The following is a 21,357-nucleotide window of genomic DNA, read 5'->3' on the forward strand; positions in this document are numbered from 1 at the left end:
TTTGAAGCTAATTGGGAGAATGTGCTAAAATGTTTTGAGATGAAAGTGAATTGCGTTTCGTTAGTTCTCTATGCTTAGCATATCCTCTGTTTCAATCAACCTTAGATATCTTAGAACGTGCACTCCCTTACATTTTAGAAAGATTTGCATTCATTTATGCTTCTAAATTTGGAAAGTCCTTTCATGAACATTTGTTTTCTTTTCTTGTATTTTGGTTTCTTTTTCATGCTTTGCCTTGTTTGTATTATTACGAGAGTTATAGGTTAATCTCTTAGGAAACTTTTACGAGAGCATCACTCGTCCTCTAAGGCGATCTAGGGGATTAAATGGCTTGTCTTTAGTTGCTAAAATTGACCGTTATTCCTACGAAAGTTAGTTAGTGTATATTCTTGTCTTTTCTCTTCTTTTTGTTTGTTTGAATAAGCTCATCATTTCTCCCTTGGTTTTGTTTTGCTCGAGGACTAGCAAAAGGTAAGCTTGGGGGTATTTTATGGGTGTCATAAATGGTACCCATTTGATGAGAATTTAGGTTGTTTTCATCTTTTTTCATGGCTTTCATGCTTAATAAATGCATAGTTTTTTGCATTTGGTCTTGGTTTTACCTTTCCTCTCTTATTTTGTAGCTTTTATGCATTTTCTACTCTTTTCTCCTTTATTTGCTCTTTTTCGTGGTTGTAGGTATTGTACGAGGTTCGGATCTTGATATTGGTAAATTACTAAGGTGGGAGATGCTTTTGGAGCAAGCTCATGGCAATTGGAAAGTTCAAGATGCAAGGAAGTGGATTATCCAAGTCCTAACTCTTCCGCTCTCAAATCGTGCTCTCATGAAGATGGGGTGTTGAACCCACAATCAAGTGCTTTTGCGACTGCCTATCTTAGTGTTCATCATCATCATGTTGTGCGTTCATTCGAAGACCTTAGCGAACGCAAGAAGCCGCGAGAAAATCCGAAGTAACCCAGAAGAGTGCGGTCGCACTGCCCTGCTGCGCGAGCGCGCACTCTTGCTGCGGGGGCGCTCCTTTGCGGGTTCCGGCTTCGCTCTTCTTTGTTTTGCGCCACTTATAAATACCCGTTTGAACCCAATTTTTATAGAAAAGTTTTATTTTAGATTTAGATCATATTCTTAACTTAGTTGAGAGCTTCTTTCTCTAGTTTTAGGGTTAGTTTTAGGAGTAGAATTTAGAGAGAGAAAGTGAGGAATTTCAATGGTGATTTGAGTGATTGAAGATTCAAGGTGACAATTGTATTGAAGATCATCAAATTAATCAATGAGGATTTCTAACTCTATCTCATTTTATTTCTTTGTTTGATTTCATATTTGTTTTGTTTGATTTTGATGTTTGATTATTGATTAGTGTAATTGTTCACCATATTTTGTTGATTCTTGATTCATGTAGTTGTTTGTCGATTAGATGATGATGTTAGAGTAGTTGTTTGCTAGGGATTGGGTGTAACTTGTATGATTGATCGATTGTGCTTAATTTGGGGATTGTGTTGATCATTTCTTGAGATTAAAGTGATTAATGGAAGTTTGCATGTGTGTAATTCGATTAGGCCTTGAGAATTATGCTAGAATGCATTGTAGTTTCTAATGATACGGACCATTGATTTAGGAATTGCAATTGTCGATTGAGCTTGATTAGTGATGCTCCTAGTTAGAGTATCTCGTAGTTGGCGCTAGTTTGACCTCTAGGAGATAGCTTGTTGACTCTTTTGATTGAGCTTGCCATTAGTCTTCACAACCATTGACTTGCATGTATTATCGAGTTGCTACAATTGTCATGATTACTTGTTGATCCCCGTTTCTAGTGTTTATTTGTTTGGTTCTTCATTTTGTTAGTTGGTTATAGTGTTTACCTTTTATTCTTAGACTTCGATCTAGTTTAGGCGCATAATTGAGAGCGCTTGAACATTATCGTTCCTTGGGGTTCGACCCTTGACTTGCCTCTATACTAGTATATAGGTTTGCAAGTGTTTATAATTTTAGTTTGACCGAGGGAGGATTAGTTTCAACGACCTACGTCCACCCCTTCTCAGAAGTAAAAATTGTGCTAAAGTATTCACCATCTACACCATAAGAGTGCACTATAGTCCCCGAACATATAAATAGCCGTTGGGCACCTTGAAGCAACATAAGTTTAATGAAGCAGGTTTGTTATAAAAAGTAGAAGAATACAGTAATATCCAATGTTTGAACATAAAGTATTTTCAAAACTTTAAAATTGGTTCTTTCGACATTATTATGGAACAAAGCATGAGCAACACCAACTCGTAATATACATATATTTTAATAAATTAAAATGTTCTCAACATTGAAAGAATTGTTTACAAAATCATGATTTGCAAACATATAATCAGGAAAAAGTTAACAATTTTACATTCAAAAAGTAAAACTTTCGAAATATCAAATGGGACAGATTGAGATTTCAACGAGTGTAGAATATGTAATATATATCAGTGTAAGATGTGAAGCAAACAACAAATGGAGATGCCACCAAAGCAGCACGTTTTGTTTTACAATCCAAGTACATGTGCTCTACAAATTCATTAAATTTCCCAAAGTGATTTACCTTTTCAAAGTGTACGCCTGCAAATTGTCACAAAATATTATATAAAAGCAATACAATAATATGAATACCATAAAATTGTTAAAAATTGAGAAAACTTAACAACTACAAGTAGCCGAAAATAAGAGTAAAAGATCCTTAGTCTTTTCATTGTAGAAAATTTCAATGCCGGCATGGTTTTAAATTTTATATGTTGTCAGCTTGTCACAATAGTGGTAACAATTTGGAAAATTTGACATTTGTTACCGGCAAAAGTACCATGTGTCACATTTGTTACCTATTTAATATTTTATTTTACATTACTACCACCTAAATTCCCAACTATATATTTCATTACCAGATTACGATTTCTGACAATGTTGCTGTTAAGTGGGCCTAATATTTCATTAAAAAATAATTTAATTTATTACAAAAAAAAACTTAAAATAAAAAATTTCCATCCACCTCCCCTCCCCGTGCCGGTGCCCAAACGTTCCCCTGACGCTAACGAACCCCACTTCCTCCATTTCCCCCTTGCCAACCACCCCTAACCCCGGCGATGCCACGACCTCTTCCCATGGCCGGCGCACTTGAACCCCTTTGTGCGGCACCGCCCCTCTCCCTTACCCAAAAACCCCTTTCCCATAACTTCCCCACTACAGTAATAGTTCACTCCACGTATCCCCCCTCTACTTTGCACACCCATTAACTCTTCTTCATTTTCTTTCTCCTCTTGGTCTTTCTCTTTTTAGAAATGGCAAAGAAGGTGACAAATTTCTCTGATTTAAGAGTAAAAACTTCTTGTTTACTCAACCCTTTAGGAAGTAACAAATTTCATAACTAAGTTGATATGACCCCAAATCGATTCTTACACCCATCAAAAAACCAATTAAAATAAAAGTTTTCAAACCTGGAAAATTACGACGATGAAGATGAAAATGCTACAATAATAATAACAATTCCTCTTCTACTGAGGAAGAAGAAGAAGAGAGTGGGGAAATTTTTGAAGATGCAAGAGAAATAGAGGAAGAATTACATAGTAAAAGGTACAATAATTCTGAAAATTTGTGAAGAGGAGATAGAAAATGATGTTTGGATGATAACGATGGCTAGAAGGTGGCTAGACGATGGTTGGGCCTCACTAACGAAAATAGTAATGACATAAGGAAAAAGGTAGTGAAATTTATAGTAAGGGAATTTGGATGGTAGTAATGTAATATAAAATATTAAGTAGGTAGCAAATGTAACACTGCTGGTAGCAAATGTCAAAATTTTCTAATAATTATGGAACCACTCTCACAGGTATTGCTAATGGAAAAAACCTTAATGTTATGATGTGGCTGAGATTATACCCCAAACCCCCCACAAGTTACCACATTCACAAATTAATATGTGTAACTTTTAAATTTGTTATATCACACAAATAATACCCCATAATAATTAACGAATGTTGTATTAGGTAGTGAAGTGAACCCGTACCAATTCCCATACTAGCACTGACCATGGGTCAAGTTTTGCAAAGAAATAATAAGATGCATTCTTCCGAGTAAATCCTTGTTTATATCTGACATCAACGACCTTTTTTAATATCAAGACAATTCTGTCATTTCACATGGTTTAGTAAGGACAAAGAGGTCATTTCAGCTGATTTAGTGAGTGGTAGTGGAATTAGTACTACTAACAGTTGAAAGAAATCCACAAATATATTGGTTTCCTTGTAACTCCGTCAAAGCTACCACATCTATTATCACTTCTTCATCACTAAAAATTGGAACTTTAATGGGGAATGTTCACCTGCAATGGTCAATTCGAAGAAGATGATAGATCCCTAACCTTTAGGGTTAACCATGCCCTTTGTTTTACCTTTTATTCTTCGGGTTTTCGTTGATAATGGCGGCAAAGCCGCCAAAAATATGGTGGAGAAGGACATGGTTGGGCATCTTCAATGGAGGACGGAAGGTTGACCGTCGTCAATGGAGGGTGAGAGCTTAAGCAGGCAAAAGCTCATAACATTCCATTTACAGCTGCAAAACAGAGTAAACGACGTGAACATGCTTTAATTTTTTAGCTTTGTTTTTTGCCCATCGACGTTAGATTTACGATGATATAAACGTTCGGTTGTTTATATCTGATATCAACTGGGTCTAGCTCCATTCTTCCTACTACTAGTCTAGTCTACTTCTACTAATATTTTTATGATCATAAAAATTCACAAAAGGTAAAGCCAAAGATAACCAGCAAATTATTCGTGAGAGTAATAAATATAAATAAGTATAATTTCAAAAATCATAACAAGGGAAAATTGAAAAAAAAAAGTGAAGGACGGAGATAAACCATATTGTGGGCGGCATGGGTGCAGAACTCTCCTCCATGGATTGAACAACCGTTTTGGAGCGTCCCATAATTTGCGCTTCAAATGTCGACGACTGCGTTCCATGGAATTTAAGCTTTCAAAAAACCCAAAATAAATAAATAAATAAATAAGTACTATTAGTCGAACTTTCAAGCCGCTTGTTTTTGCCAATTTCGAGAGTTCCGATTATATGCAATTGCAGGAACATGATAAATTTTATTACTTTATAAAGATTGAAGAGTAAATTCTGGTGGCTTGGTGAAGAGGAGGAGAAAGATCGTTTTTTTTAACACGGGAGAAAGAAGGGTGGATTTTTTTTTTTTTTTTTTTTTTTTTTTTTTTTTTTTTTTAAGAATGATTGAATGAGAAAGTAGGGTGTTTTAAGTGGCGGACCCATCTTAGGTCATGGTGGGTCACGTGACCTTGCAAAAAAATAAATTCATACAGTATTAAAAAAACGGAAAATTCACTAAATGCCCCTGAGTTATTTTTTTATTCACCATATATCCATGAAAATTTTTAAATTCACCATATTGCCTCTAAGTTTAACAAAAATATCACCAGATGCCCAAAAGACTAGCGGCAGTTAATTCCGTTTATCATTAGGGTTAATTACGTCATGTGGCAGCATTTGATTGGTTATTTAACTAATTATTTTTTTAAAAAAAACTTTAAAAAAATTCAAAAAAAAATCACCTCTACACAACCAACCTGCCACCTTCAACCAGCCAACCCCGTAAGTCAGCCACCACCCATGCACAACCGTCGCCCAGCCAACCTCCCCATTGCGTTTGCGTCGCCCTTTCTTCCAGCCACTACTACGCCGGTGCTCGGCCCTTTCCCTTAAACCACCACACCGTATCCCTCCTTGCCTTGATTCGCAAAAACCCATCCTCGCCTAACCATTTGAGCCAAAAATCAGATAACTCCTCCTAAATTTCTTCACCTTTATCCCAATTCCCCTTTCTCATATCGCCGCTGCCTACCTAAGCAAAAAACCACCAAAATCAAAACCGTAAAACCCCAAAATCAAAACCCTAGGTTTTGATTTTTGGGGTTTTTTATTTTGGGATTCAGCGTGGTGGTTCATGGAGTGGAGATGCCAAGGGGAGGGGCGATTAGGTTCGCCGGTGCAGGGAGGGGGGTTTGGACGCCGACAGTGGAGAGGAGAGGGTATTTCGAGGGAGAAAGAGGGTTTTGGGTTCGAGGGAAGGGTGGTGCAGGGAAATGTGTAATACCCCGTATTTTTAAACCCGTTTTATGAAATATTAATTATGTTTTGACTTGAATACGCCATAGTTTATTAATAATACATATTATTATGTTTTAAATTGACACAAAAGAATTTTATTTACGAAAATCATTTGGTTAAAATTATGTTTTATAAAAGATATTGATATGCAAGCCGGGAATTTAGTAGCCGAAAATAAGATTTTTTTTCTACCTTGAGTATTTCTTTGCCAAAGGACCTAAGTCCATTTCTTACTCCTAAAGCATGACTAAAGTCACAAACTTCTCTTACAAACTTGAATACTTGGCCCCCAAGTTGTTGACATCATACATGATGTCAATAACATGACCTCATAAACTTCCTTGACCCCCAAGTTGTTGACATCATACATGATGTCAATAGGACTCTCAAACTCTATATATAGGACCCAAAGTTCAGCCATTTTAAGCCAAAAGTCTCTTGCCCTTAAAGTTCCATCCTTCTGTCTTCTCTCTTCCTCCCATTTTCATACTTCTTCATCCCGTATATGTTCCAGGCCATTTTTCAGCCAATTCTGTTCATTTTTAGCCTTTTTTTGTTTGAGACAAAGTTATTCTTCTCAAAAATTCCTTGAGGTTAGGCTCAAGAATCACCCAATTCGGAGTTATATACTATGATATATGGCCTTGGCAAGATCTGACTCCTCCTTTTCAACGTGAACCTTCCCGTGAGCTTTGCTACTTTATATTGTTTTGCGGCTAGTCTTTCAAAACTAATATCTATTTTCAATTTATGATTTTTGTAAGGTTTCATATTTGATTCTTATTTAAAATACTCCATATAATGTTTATTTAGGAGATAGTTCGTGGTTGTAAATCTAGGTGGAATAGTTGTAAAGATCAAGGTACGTACTCGTGGCTAAATCTTTAAATATGTGATTTTATACAAATGAGTTTTGTGTTTTCAATGATGAAATATGTTTGAATGTTGAACAAGGATTTATGAATGTTTATGAAATGAATATTGTGAAATGTTTTACTGTTTGACCTTTGGAAATAATTTCAATGTTCTAAAAGTTGTTTATACACATACTTGAATTCAAATTCATTTTAAAGAGCAAATGTTGTTGAAATCCCATACATGGGAATTGGAAGGTTGATTTATCAAAGATATATATTGGATTTTTATGACTTCCACTATGTGGAGATAAAAATTGAAGACTATGGACTATGTATGACCTAGTCTTTCCGCTTGATAGCACTATGTAAGGAGTTACTAACTTGCGGGGTGTGCACACTTAGATGGAAAAATGGTTTACAAAAATATTGATCTTCCATTTCTATTGGAATCTATTTTGGGAAAGTCGTTGCTTTTGAAATGTTGATAATTTTTGGAATGTCTCTAAATGTTTCTTAATGTGAAATTTCTATTTATGGAAGGTTTGAATAATTGTTATGTATAAATGCTAAATCTTAAGAAAGCATGTTTAATTAAATAACTTAATTTTACGTATCTAGCATTGGTATGTACTTAGTGTTTTTGCTAATACGTATTTCTCTTTTGTTTTGGCTTGGCCCTGCTTATAATTTTGATAAGTAGATATGTGATGATGACTCGACGTGATCTAAATGTGGCATTGGGGATGAAGGGCGATAATCATGTAGTCTAGGTCTCATGGTTGACGTTTTGTATGAAAAATTCTCATATGGTTCAATTTTGAAAGCTATTATTACTATTAATTATTATCAATATATAAAAGTTAAGTATGTATTTTCTCCGCTGCAAGTCTCTGTTTTGAAAAGCCTTACGTAATCACGTGGCAGTAATGATCCTAAGTTACTCTCTTAATTCAAGTTTTATAATGATTATTAGAGAGTAATTTGAGGGTGTTACTACGGGATTTGTTAAACGTCGCCCGCAAATCTCCACATAAAGCCCACAAATATTTTTACTTTGACTCTTTTGCCCTTTTTCTAATTTTTACCGAAACCGTAATTCACTCTCACGAAGAATGTGGAGCTGGAGTGGATCGCCGAGGGACACCGAAGAGCTGTCATCGTCGCCGGAAAGCGAGATAATCCGGGGGAAAAATTACGAAAAGTAGGGGTGGCGTCTGGTCAGGACGCCGCCACCATGGATGTGGCGTCCTGGCCAGACGCCGCCACCATGGTTGTGGCGTCCTGGCCAGACGCCGCCACCATGGCTGTGGCGTCCTGGCCAGTGGCGTCCTGGCCAGACGCCGCCACCATGGCTGTGGCGTCCTGGCCAGACGCCACCCCTACTTTTTGTAATTTTTTTTTTTTTTTGTAATTTTATTTAAACTTTTTGTAATTTTTTTTAAATTTTATTTAAAGTTTTTGTTTTTTTAATTAAACATTAACACAAAAAATTCTGATTTAAAAAAAAATATATATATTAGAAATAAAAACATTAACACATAAAACAAAAATATTAAACATTAACAAAAGAATTCTGATTTTCCAAAAAAAAAATATTAGACAAAAAAAAAAAAAAAAAAAAAAAAGTGGTAGGGCGCCTGGCTAGGACGCCCAGCCCCTGGTGGTGGCGTCTGCTCCGGCCGCCGGGACCAGGGGGCTGGCGTCTGACCTGGACGCCCAGCCACGGCGGTGGCGCCTCTGGAAAACGCCACAACCGTGGCTAGGCGTCCAGGTCAGACGCCAGCCCCCTGGTTCCGGCGGCCGGAGCAGACGCCACCACCAGGGGCTGGGCGTCCTGGCCAGGCGCCCCACCTCTTCTGGTTTTTTTTAAAAAAAAAATTTTTTAAAAAAACCCTGCCACCGTGAGCCGTCCTTCCCTCCGCCGCTGTGGCCGCCAAGTCCTTGCCTTGCCGCCTCAACATTGCCGTATTTTCGGGTGATTAGAGTGTGGGTATGGGTTAGATTTTTTTATTTTAGGTTTAGGGCAATAAGGTAAATTCAATATAGATTTGTGGGCTTTATGTGGAGATTTGCGGGCGATGTTTAGCAATCCACGTTACAAAATGAAAGACCGTCGGCACGACGTGGCTGGGCGGGTCGCCGACGCGCAGGTTTAGAGCGGAAAACGTGCGCCGATGCGGGGTGGCGGTAACAAGGTGGTGGCGGGGGACAGGATGGTTGTTGGGTCTGGGCGACGATAGATTGGTGTGTTGTTTTTTATTTAATTATTTTTTTTGAAACCATATTTTTTTAATTAGTTAAATAATTATATTAATATTTAATTAATTTAAAAGGAAATCAATAAGATTCTACCACGTGGCATACTTAACCTAATGACTTAACGGAGTTAACGTCTGTTAGTCATTTGGGAATGTGGACAATATGTGGTGACATTTTTATTAAATTAAGGGGTTATGGTGAATTTGAAAGTTTTGATGGGTATCTGGTGAATAAACAATAACTCAAAGGCATTTAGTGAATTATCTGGAAAAAAAAAAAAAAAAAAAAAAAAAACTCTAAACAAAACCACGCTGAAGGTAAGAGCAACTCCAATAGTTGTAGCTAGGCACTTGCTTGCAATTTCAATAACTCCCTAACTACAAGTCCCTAGCTACTAGCTTGACCATAGGAGCTAGAAAACTCAATTAACTTAGCTAAGTAAATTAGTATTGACAGGCTAATTTGCTTGGTAATTTAACTTTCCAAAATAAAATGCTCATTGAATTAATTAAGCTCTTTCCATGAATTTTCAATCCAACTACTACTAAGGCCCCGTTGTTTAGAGTTGCTCTGTTCTATTTTCAAATAATAATTAATACTAACAATAATAATTAATATTCAATAATAATTAATATTGTATTGATGATAATAATTTATTGTATTGATGATAAAAGTTTATTATTTTAAAGAATTATAATCATTATTAATATTAAAAATAATTATTATTTATAATCATAATAATAATTGTCAATAATAATCTAACACACACACACACGGATTTAATAACGCGCCACATAGGATTAGAATGTAGGATTATAAATTTTAATTGTAGTAAAAAAAAGAGATTATTAATTTCTTATAAAATTAAATAATTCAAATGTCATATAAGCAAAATTGTCAAATAAGATTTTTAAGTTTAAATTAATTAAATATAAAATATTATCTTTTGATATTATGAATTTTGTCTAAATATAAAATGATTAATGAATTAAAAAAAAGGCTTTTTTCAAGTAGTACTTTGTATATTTTTATTATGGGGGTTAAAAATATATGATTAAGACATATTTATAAGTAAAATCATTACTACTCATTAAATCATTTTATTTCAAAACTTTTGTGAACTAAATATAATTAAATTGTTGTCTTTTATCTTTCTACTATTAAAATATGTTAATATGGTACACATTTACACTCACCTAAATCAATGGTATATGATTATGATGATGATGATGATGATGATGATGATGATAATAATAATAATAATAATAATAATAATAATAATAATAATAATAACGACGACGACGACAACAACAACAACAACAACAAAAACAACAACAACAATAACAATAATAAATAATAATAATAATAATAATAAATAATAACAATAACAATAACAATAACAATAACAATAATAATAATAATAACAATAATAATAATAACAATAATAACAATAACAATAATAATAACAATAATAACAACAACAACAACAACAACAACAACAACAACAACAACAACAACAACAACGTTAATAATAGTATTAATAATAATGTTGAAATCTACTCGGCTCGGCTCGACTTTGCTCTGCTGAAAATTAATTTGCTCTGCTCTCCTAGAAGCTCAACATAGCAGGGCCTTAAGGGCGTAGGAGTTGTGCTACAAAATTAGTGTGGATGATGTTAGAATTGATGATTTGTTATTTAATTTATCAAATTAGGGAGTAAGGGTTTCTGATTTTTTATTATTTTTTTTTATTTTTAGGATTTGATAATAACGATTTTCTGATTTTATTCTTCTTTGAAATTGATATTATAAATTTATAATGATGCTATTGAAATTAATGATTTGATATTATATTTATTCTATAAAATTAGGGGGTTAGAGACTTAATGTCGTTTCATGTTTTTTTTTTTAATTGATAATTTTGGATAATTGCATTATAGAATTTTGAAACAGATATTTGAATGGGATATAGTGATTAGTGATTTTGGATAATTGCCTTGAATTTGTATATTTTGAGTGCTAAGCGCACTATTAGTGTTTTTAGCTATACTTTATTATCAAGTTAGTGTGTGTAATTAACTTGGATTTTTGAAGCAATTGTTGTTTTCTTAATCTAATTGAAATTGTAACTTAATTTTCAGAATGAAAAAGGTAAAAGAAAGTGTGATATAATAAGTTTCTTTGGTCCCAAAAATCCTCCTCCATAAAGTTCTTCTCCTCCACCTCCTCCTCTACAAGATCCACTTCCTCCACCACAAAATACTTTTAGAATGTATTTTTTTTTTTCAATTATTAGTTTTTTGAATATTCATGCATTAGTTATTGATTAGTATACGGTAGTGACCTAATCTTGGATCCACCACTGATGCTCAGATCTTAAATTAATATGGTACGTGCTTAAATAAATTGGAATTTATTTTGTATGAAGTGATTTTCAATTGCTAAACGAATAGTCGTAAAATATAAGTACTTTAATTTGTGGACTATAGTTGTGTCATAACTGATTTAGAGCTTTGAAATTAATGGTAGCACTATATTGCAGTCAAATAAAAGCTTAGACGTCCAAGATCAACTCGTGCTAGGACCTTTGAAATTCAAGGTTGCACTGTATTGCAATCAAATTTCTGGTAGACATGACACCTAAGTACTTAAAAGGGAGTGTAGTTAGGCGCATAGCTCCTATATGTTTACAAAACATATCGGAGGGCAAAATTGTAAATTTGACAAATTTTTGGAAAAAGTTCACTCTATAGTGGTACATTATAATATACCATTATGTACCATTATGCATAAATAATGTACTATTATAATATAAATTGTCTGAATAGTACTTTTTTTGTGTATTATTATGCATGTAGTGGTAGTTTTACCATCATATAGGTTTAATGTTTTCCCCCAAATTATTTACCACCTATCACCTATTATACATGTAAGGGTACATTTTTCATCTTATATGTTTGCTAAACCCATAGGAACTATGTGCTAAGGGTTAATCCTTAAAAGGATACTCTCCCTTGAGTGCATCTAGGCGCATAGGGCCTATGTATTTTGCATGCATATAGGAGGGTAATTTGAGGTTCGGTGGTACATTTTCTCTCTTTTAATGGTATAATGGTACATTTTTGTGTACTATTATGCATGTAAAATGTAGAATTAAAATATAAGTTGTGTGAATAGTTCTTTTAATGTACTATTATGCATATAATGGTACTTTTTACCATTGTTCCACCACCGTTTTTCTCGTGTCCCCATTATCTACAAAATGTCATCCTATTTGCAAGTGAAATATATAGGACCTATGCGCCAATAATTTTCCCTCTCGCTTAGGACAAATTCACCATTTCACCAGAGTTGCAACTTGAACACTAGTACCAAGTTACTAACTCCACCAATATACCTTTTACCAAAATTAGTTGTCAAATCACGACCTTTTTTTTTTGACAATGCAAATCACTTCCTCACAAACCCAATGTAACCCGAAAAATAGTATTAAATCATCAACAAACCAAATATGGGTTATGTTGAGCTTTTTACACTTTGGGTGAAACTTGAACATTTTGTATGTTTTGATAAAGTCTATTTTATTATCTATTTGTTGCCACGTCTTCTTATCTAATTTACTCCAATTTTCAAGTTCTAAAGCATCTTCTTCTCATTTTCAATCAAAACATAATTATAAAAATCTAGAGCTGTTAGTTCAGATGAACACTACAAGAGGGGGGTGAATTGCATGTGAGTTCCTAGTGACTACTTTTGCGGAATATAAAAACAAAATGTAAATTAAAGGAACTTCCAAAGCACACAATATTTTGCGTGGAAACCTTCTAGGGACCAACTGGAAGTAAAACCTCGACCCTACTAACGGATTTCCAAAGCTAAACTAATTCACTATAATAGGGCAAACACAGAAATTGCAACATATTATAATTAGACCATTACTCACAAGTTCCAGACTAAATTTGCTATACAGTAGGATCCTATCCTACCTAACCTAAGCCCTCACTTAGATTCACTCGAACTTCTTGAGTACCACTCACTCAGCCTCACTTTTGAAGCCTACACAGCTGTATGAAAAGATAGATTACACACACTAACCCAAGAACCCAACCAATACAAAATACAGACCCTTAGTATATGAGAGGTAAGCTACGCATGAAACCCGTAACTAATATGACAAAGTTAAGAACTTTAAAAACTTACAAAATTAAGCACAATTCGATCTCTTTACGCATAAACTCACAGAATACAATGAAATGAGATTTCTACAATTTATACAAGACTTGCTCGTATAGAAAGTAGGGTTTCAAAAGATAAATATGTTATTTTTCCAAAATCCCAAAACACGGTTTTAAGTAAATCTATTTTAAAGAAAATCTTTTTGGAAAATTTGTTAAAGATAAATTATTAAAAGAATAATATCTTTTGATAATTATGTTTTTTAGAAAATCTTTTCTTAAAAACTTATCTTTTTAAACTTTTCTATTCTAAGAAGCTTGCCAAGCCTTTTGTCACGTTTCTAATAAGTCTCACGTGTAAACCTAACAATCATATTTACAGCAAATCTAAATATAAAACTTAACAAAACTAATTTGCTACGCCAATATTCTGTAATGTAGGATATTTGGGATTTACGCAGTGTAGGAATTGCAGGACTAAGTTCCTGCTGTCACTTGTACTTTAGTTCTGAACTAGAACTTTGCAGGCCAAGTTCTTCCAGAACTTGCTGTCTTCGACGCAGACCAAGTCTACACTTTAACTTGCTGTTTTCAAGTTCCTGTTAGGGAATTTAGATAGTTCTTGTTAGAGAACCCTTCTTCTATCTTGTTTAACTTTTCCTTGGAATCTCTTCATGTCTTCTTAGATTAGGCTAATCTCCCACTTCCAAAGTCTACTTCACCTATTCTAATTACAACACTTAGAAAAACCTTTATTAGTTGAAGTTTGCTTGAGTTCATACCTAGGATCTTGTTATTATTATGCTTTGATGAGATTATATTGATGACACTAGTAGAAAAACGCAAAAAGGCGCCCCTCAATGGCCACCGGTTTTTTAAAACCAGTGGGGAAAAATGGGCGGGATTTCGAAAGAAGAGTATTGCCACCAGTTCAAAACAAACCGCTGGGAAAAATAATAATCCCACCGGTTTAAACCGGTGCCAACCCCCCCTTTTTTTTTAAAAAAAGACTTTTTTTGGGTAATAAAACCCTCAAACCCTAAGCCGCCTCTCTCTTTCATTCTCTCAGTCGCTCTATCTCTCTCTTTCTCATCCCTTTCATTCTCTCGTCCTTTCTCTCTCATCCCTTTCTCTTAACTACTCTTTCTCTTTCGTTCTTTCATCTCCTCTTTCCCTTTCTCTGATCTTCTCTTTCTCTTTCGTTTTTTCATCTCCTCTTTCGCTCCTTCTTTCATTCATTTCTGGGTTCGTTTCAAGTTTGGATGATTCGAGGTAAGGATTTTTGGGTTTATTGTTTTCGATTTATTTGTTATTTTTAGGTTTATTGTTTTCAAGTTTCGTTCTTTCGCTTTCTCCTATGTTTGTTTTCGATATGTTTGTTATTGTTCATTTTATTCATTAATTTTTCCGTGTTTACTGTTTTCGATCTATTTGTTATTTTTGGGTTTATTATTTTCAAGTTTCGTTGTTTCTCTTTCTCCGATTTTCTGGGGTTTTTTTGGGATTTCTTGGTTTATTTTTATTATTTTTTAACACGGATTTCTGGGTTTATTTATTATTATTATTATTATTATTATTATTTTTATTATTATTATTATTATTATTATTATTATTATTATTATTATTATTATTATTATTATTATTATTATTATTATTATTATTATTTTGAGTTCGTGATTTTTTTTCTGCGTTTATTATTTTGTGCTCATTGTTATTTTGGGTTTATTGATTTCGAAGCTTGCATGAGTTTTCTATATATTTTTTAATTTTTTTTGCATGCATTTTGTGAGTTTAATTAATTTTGATGTTTTAATTAATTTTGGTGTTTCAATTAATTTTGGTGTTTTAATTAGTTTTTTGTGCTTTAATTAATTTTGGTGCTTTAATTGATGTAGGTATTGAATATAATCCACATGAAGAATCAAGAATTTGATGTTGTAATTTTAGAATTTTGATGTTGTAATTTTTTTTTTTTTGAATTTTGAGGTTGTAATTTTTTTTGGGATATTGTACAATAACAATTTAATGATAAATTTATTTCTGATTATATATTTCATTTTCAAGTTCAATTGATTTTGATGTTGTTTTAATTTCAAGTTAAAAAAAAAAAACCTTATGACTCTGATTAAATTTCAAGTGAAAAAAATAAAAAATTATGTATATATGTTATTGCCACCGGTAAATACAATTAATACCCACAAAAAAAATTACGGAAATTGATATTGCAACCAGTTATCCGGTGGCAAAAATATTTATTGCCATCGGTTACAAGTGGCTTTTTAATACATTATTGCCATCCCCCACATATTCAGCGGTTCGAAACCGGTGGGTTATGTGGGGTTTGAATCGGTGCATTTTTGCGTTTTTCTATTAATTTAATAGATTGTTGTGTCAAATTATATATATAGTTTTACATTATTTGTTAATTAATGAATAGTTTCACGTTATCTGTTAATTTACGAATAGTTTATATATTTTTTGTTAATAATTATATGTTGTTTGATATATTGTTATTTTTTTTATCACGCTTACCTTTAAACATCAATAAGAGCCAATTTCTTTTGGAAATCAAGTGATTAAATTTTAGCATGCTCAATTCTTTGGGTGTATTCTTTAATAAAGTATTCAAATATTTCAAAACAAGATATCAATGACAAAGTTGGTAGTGATAGATGTATTGTGAGTTAAAAAATTGGATGGTTAAGTATAAAGATCAATCTTGAGACAAGTTATTCTAATCTAACAACTCATCACATGATACTATTGTTTTTTGTACTAGTTTTTAGTAATGATAAATTCTTAGAATTGTTTTATACAAATTTGTTATTATGCTTTTGTATTTTTTTTTTACGATTTCACATATTATGCATTTTAGGTATTTGATTGTTAATTGTCATTGAAGATATAAACTGCAGAAGAGAGAAATCAGTTATATGAAAGGATGCGTAGAAGTATAGTTTGTATTCGAGATGAGAGAAAACTTATTGGTGGAAGAGTTTTTGTAGAGGTTTGTTCTAAACAAATGATATTGACATGTGCTCATGTTGCACGTGAAAAAAAAATTGCGGATTGGTTGTTTTGATTCAAGAGCATTTAATGTTCGTGTAGCGTACATTGATAGAAAAAGTGATTTGACATTTTTGGATGTTGTAAACAAACCTGAAGACGATTTTCAGCGTGCTTAACTTCTTGAAGAGAATGATATGATTAAGGATTTAGATACTCATTTAATTGGTCATCCAAGACGCCTAGCTTTTTTTTCTTACAATGTCGATAACAACTCTTATGTGGAAAGAACATGCGAAAACATTTATCATGAGTTGCAGCTAGGTGCTTTGCCGAATTTTCAAACTGAATCAAATCCACTCTTTGTTGATGACTTCAAAGGGTTTAGTACTTCATTGAGATTGATTCAAGCTAAAATCTTCACGGTGGGGGTAGATTTGGTGGTACCCAGGGCCCCTTTTTTGAATAGCGATGGACATATTGTAGGATTATATAGCCTTACACATTATGAAGAAGATTATGCTATTCATGTTGCTGAAATTCAGAAAGCATTGATGTTTGTAAGGCATTAATCTTGGACAAGTAGTAGTAAATATTCTAGTTAGCTTCGCAAAGTAGCATAAATAGGATCAGAGTGGTATGTGTAAGAAAATCCGTATTCGATCATTTGTAACACTTTAACTTTAATCTATCAAATAATTTGTTTTCTATTGTTGTGTTTTCTTGCTTTGTTGAGATGTTAGTCTAACCTTAAGGGTGTAGTACGTTGCATCCCCTGTTTTTTTAACATCTTTTCCTGGTCAATTCTTTACTGTGGTTCGTTATGAAGTTTGGTGTGTAGTTCACAGCTTCTGTTTATGACGCTTCTTTTGTAGTAGAATCATATTAACTGGATGGGTAATATATTTTATAAAATATGTCCAAGTTGCTGTATTTTTTTGGCTCGTTTCCATATTTTTGTTTGCTAACCTTTGTCATTGTTATTGTTGTAATATTCTTGACAGACATCATGTTTCTTGGAGCTCTTGTGAAACTAATTTCTTACCTATTGCCATGAATTGTTGGAAGTTTAGGACTCACCTCTTTAAACTTAATGTACTGTTTTGACATTTGCAAAGACGTGGGACACAAGTTGAGCCCCTCTAGCATCTATTATACTAGCATCTCTGAAGTTCATCTATATTTATGTTTTCTTATGTAGGATCTTCTCTCTACTGGGATTTCATGGCATTCATGTCTTTGCTTTTATTTTTGTTTGGTATTATTTTTGCTGTCACGATAGCTATTATGTTACCTGGATAAGACTTGCGGATCATGCTTTGTTTTTTTTTTGTCAACTATAATGTTTCACCTTCATACATTTTCTTAATATCCTAATTTTTTTCAAGTTATTACCACAGGTTCTTCATTGTGATGGAAGTTTTCTTGTTTACCATGCTGCTCACTGCTAGTATGTTCTGAGCCTCTCATGCCCTATCAGGTAGCTTTTCTTGCAGGATGGAAAAGGCTCCTAAGGGGGGAGTTTTTTTATTACTTGACATTTGTAAATCTACCCAAGCCATTGATTTTATCACATGCCATTATTCCTCCCCCTAAGATGACATTGGTATTGTTATTATTGAGATGTTATTGGCATGTCAAATTGTAATTTCTTTTGGTAGTATGCTTGGATTCTACAAGGTAAAATGTTGTTGCTTTTTGGATGATCCATCAATTGTGTGACTTTATAAATTCTACATTTCTTGATTGATTATTAGTCCGATTCTATGCCACTCTAGATGTTCTACGATAGCTTAGATTACGGCAAATTCATATCAATTTTCATGATTTGCGAAAATCGTAAATCTTAGGAGCGTTTCAGGTATTTCGCATATTAAATGTTGGAGGCAATTGTAAATTCACCCCAATGACATGTCAAAAATTCCAAGACTCAGGTAACAATACGTTCCAGGTTAGTAGACGTCGTTAAACTGGACCTAACATAGATTCACCTCCTTTGAACAATGGTTAGGATTTGGAAACAATCAGTTGTAAACTACCTTTTCTCTCTCCGTAGTCTATTGCTGAACGAACCGACGATTTCCACTTGGTATAAAGAACATGCTTTTAGATATGAATTATTGTTGGTTATGTTGATTATCAATTTCTTGATTATTTGTGTTAATTACAAGTTCAAGAAATTTATTTATGCAGAATTGGCAAGATTGATTTGGGTAAAAGGAGCCGTGCAATGATTGATGAAAATGCTGAAGGCTATGACAAAAATCAATCCGTAAGTTTGCAATTGCAATTTATTTTAATAGTATATGATATTAGCTAATAGTTATTAGTTGTTAAAAATTCAATCAATAGTGTTTGTTGTTACTGAATTTTATAATTACTTAAATTAATTCACATGGAAATGGTATATATAGTTTGTTGTCTCAGAAATGTATAATTATCTAAATTAATTCAAATGGAAATGGGTATGGTTTGTTGTTTCATAACATAATACATAGTTAAATTAGTTCTAATGGAAACTATGTATATTGTATATCAAATAATCCCATTAAATGTTGCATGTGGGGATATTTAATTCTAGATCCTACAGAGTAGTATAATGGTGTGGTATAAAGATGTGATTTTGAATTGCAGCTGCTACCAATTAGCAATGGAATTTTTCACAAAACCATTCAGTTACATCCTGGATTATTTACGGTAATTAAAGTTTATGTCAAAATGCTATCCCAAATGCGGTGTTGTAATTGTGATACATTATATGTTGACATAGTCGTGGGATTGTAGGATACCAATAAAAGTTTAGGTGGTTATGTGAAAGAAAAAGGGCAAGTGATTAATCAACATTCAGCTCCAATGCAAAGAGTGAGTTCAAGTACTGTAACTGTCCTAATGTAGTTGTTTATTGCCTGTTGATGTGCTCTAATTGATGTATTATGTTTTGTCCAAACTGAATGGCAACCCCCAAATGTGAACTGCCGGGTTGAGTCATTTTGTAGAATATGCTAGGAATTTGATGAACGCAAGATTAGATGGGTATGCGAGATGGGTTTTGGGGGACTAGTACACTTTGCTTCTCATATGCATTTACCCCGACAATTAGCTTATTGGATCATGACACGTATTGATCCAATTAATAGGTGCCTAATTGGTACAAATGCTTGTTCAATTTACTTTTCAAAGAACCAAGTACATTGGATTTTAGGAATTCCGAATGGCGAGAAAACAGTTCCTACAACCAAGGATATGCGTGGGCACGTTCGTTTGAAGGTGCAATTAATATTATTAAAATATGGAAGGGTATGGGAGACCAAAGGCAGTGGCCGCACATATACTTCTGTTGGTATTCCTATAATTGGAAAGATGATAGATAGATTGGAAGGGCATTTCGATGCGCATGAGGAAGAAGAATTCAAAACCCTTTTCCTAATTATTGCTCTTCAAATGATATTGTGTCCAACACAGTCACCTAGACTTGCAGCTGATCTGTTACCCGCTTTGAGTTGTGGTACGGATAACATAAATTATGATTGGTGTGAATTGGTCTTGAAAAAATTATTAGAAAGTGTTACAACTTTTGTAAGGAGGTTTTACGCTAATGGATTTGTGGGTGGAAGTGGTTGATGTGCAATATTAGCTGTAGTGAGTACATTTCACACGAAATTTGTTTATTTGGCATTCATTTTGATAAAATTATTTAGCTAAAGTATTACTTTGTATTTTTCATATGATGTAAGTCATTTAAGGTTGGCCTTCCTTACAGACTTTCAACTTGACTGACTAAATTTGGACCCAAATGCTTGGGAGATATATCCTCGAGTGAAGGCCTAGACATGGACAAAATTGATTATTCAGGAAAGCTTGGTCGAACTAATTCCGGTGATTATGGTAAACTAGGGGTAATTTTATTATCTTACTGTTTAATTATATTATTGGTGTTTCTCTGAGCGTTAATGCGTTTGTCATATACTAAAAAATTCACTTAAATTGGAATTGTAGTTGATAGATGTGGCATACGGCGAGAGACACCCTAAGGTTTCAAGGGACACATCTGGTCCCCCTCAATGTCCGATGTATGATGTGAATAAATTTATGCGTACTATATCACTAATGATAAATTTTTTCCACTGAATAATCCAGTATATATTTTGATTCTCAAATATTGGGTATGTGCTATGTAGGATGTTGCAGACCTTGTACGAATTAGAAGTAGAGGTCGGCGTAAACGGACAAACTTATTTGCCTTACGGTAGGGGTTCAAAGCATGTTATTGATGATATTTCCACCCTGCAAACAAACAAGGAATCGATCAGTGGTTATGGTAGGAATGCGGATAATTGACTACATTGATGCGTTACAATGAATGTTGTGCTCTAAACGTGACGATGTGTACTTTATGAGTAACTACTCGGTACTACGAAATAAATTTAATTGATAGTATGTATGTTTTGTATGAATTTTTGAATGCAATTTTAATGGACTTTTCCTTTTGTTTTTATATTCAATTTTTAAGCAGGCCTATAACATAAAGTAGTTCTGTTTTTAAACATTCAGGCCCTGACACATGATGATAGTGGTTTGGCCCAATTCAGAAGTGTACATCTTCCAACGATAATTGAAACTTTCAATTGAGAAAAATCTGAAATGCTATGATCCATCTTATTAAATAATTATGGAAAAATTTGTAAGCATTTTAATATTATACCAAGTCCATTCAAAGCGTGGGAAATTAATTGAGGAATTTTTGGTTAGAGTATATTATAACAAGTCCATTTCAAATTGTGGGAAATTAATTGAGGAAATTTTTTTTAGAGTATATTTAATATATCATTAAAAGAAACTACAAGAGCATTTTACAATAAACCCTTGAGACCACATTTGTACCACATTGCCATCATGACACCAAGTCATG

The 21,357-nt window shown here is 33.5% G+C and overlaps 1 long non-coding RNA gene across 2 annotated transcripts; it reads left to right on the forward strand.

Moving 5' to 3' along the window:
* Positions 1-13,722: 13,722 nt before the first annotated feature.
* LOC110696826 lies at positions 13,723-21,041 on the forward strand. 2 transcript variants are annotated; one of them, XR_002506401.1, is made up of 5 exons: positions 13,723-14,714; positions 17,849-18,720; positions 20,209-20,344; positions 20,445-20,518; positions 20,627-21,041. It is a non-coding gene; the product is annotated as an uncharacterized LOC110696826 (long non-coding RNA). The 2 variants fall into 2 exon arrangements; XR_002506400.1 differs by lacking the exon at positions 13,723-14,714 and having other exon boundaries at positions 16,600-18,720.
* The last annotated feature ends 316 nt before the right edge of the window (positions 21,042-21,357 follow it).

This window comes from Chenopodium quinoa, unplaced genomic scaffold (genome assembly GCF_001683475.1).
Source record: "Chenopodium quinoa cultivar QQ74 unplaced genomic scaffold, ASM168347v1, whole genome shotgun sequence".
Taxonomy (NCBI): domain Eukaryota; kingdom Viridiplantae; phylum Streptophyta; class Magnoliopsida; order Caryophyllales; family Amaranthaceae; genus Chenopodium; species Chenopodium quinoa.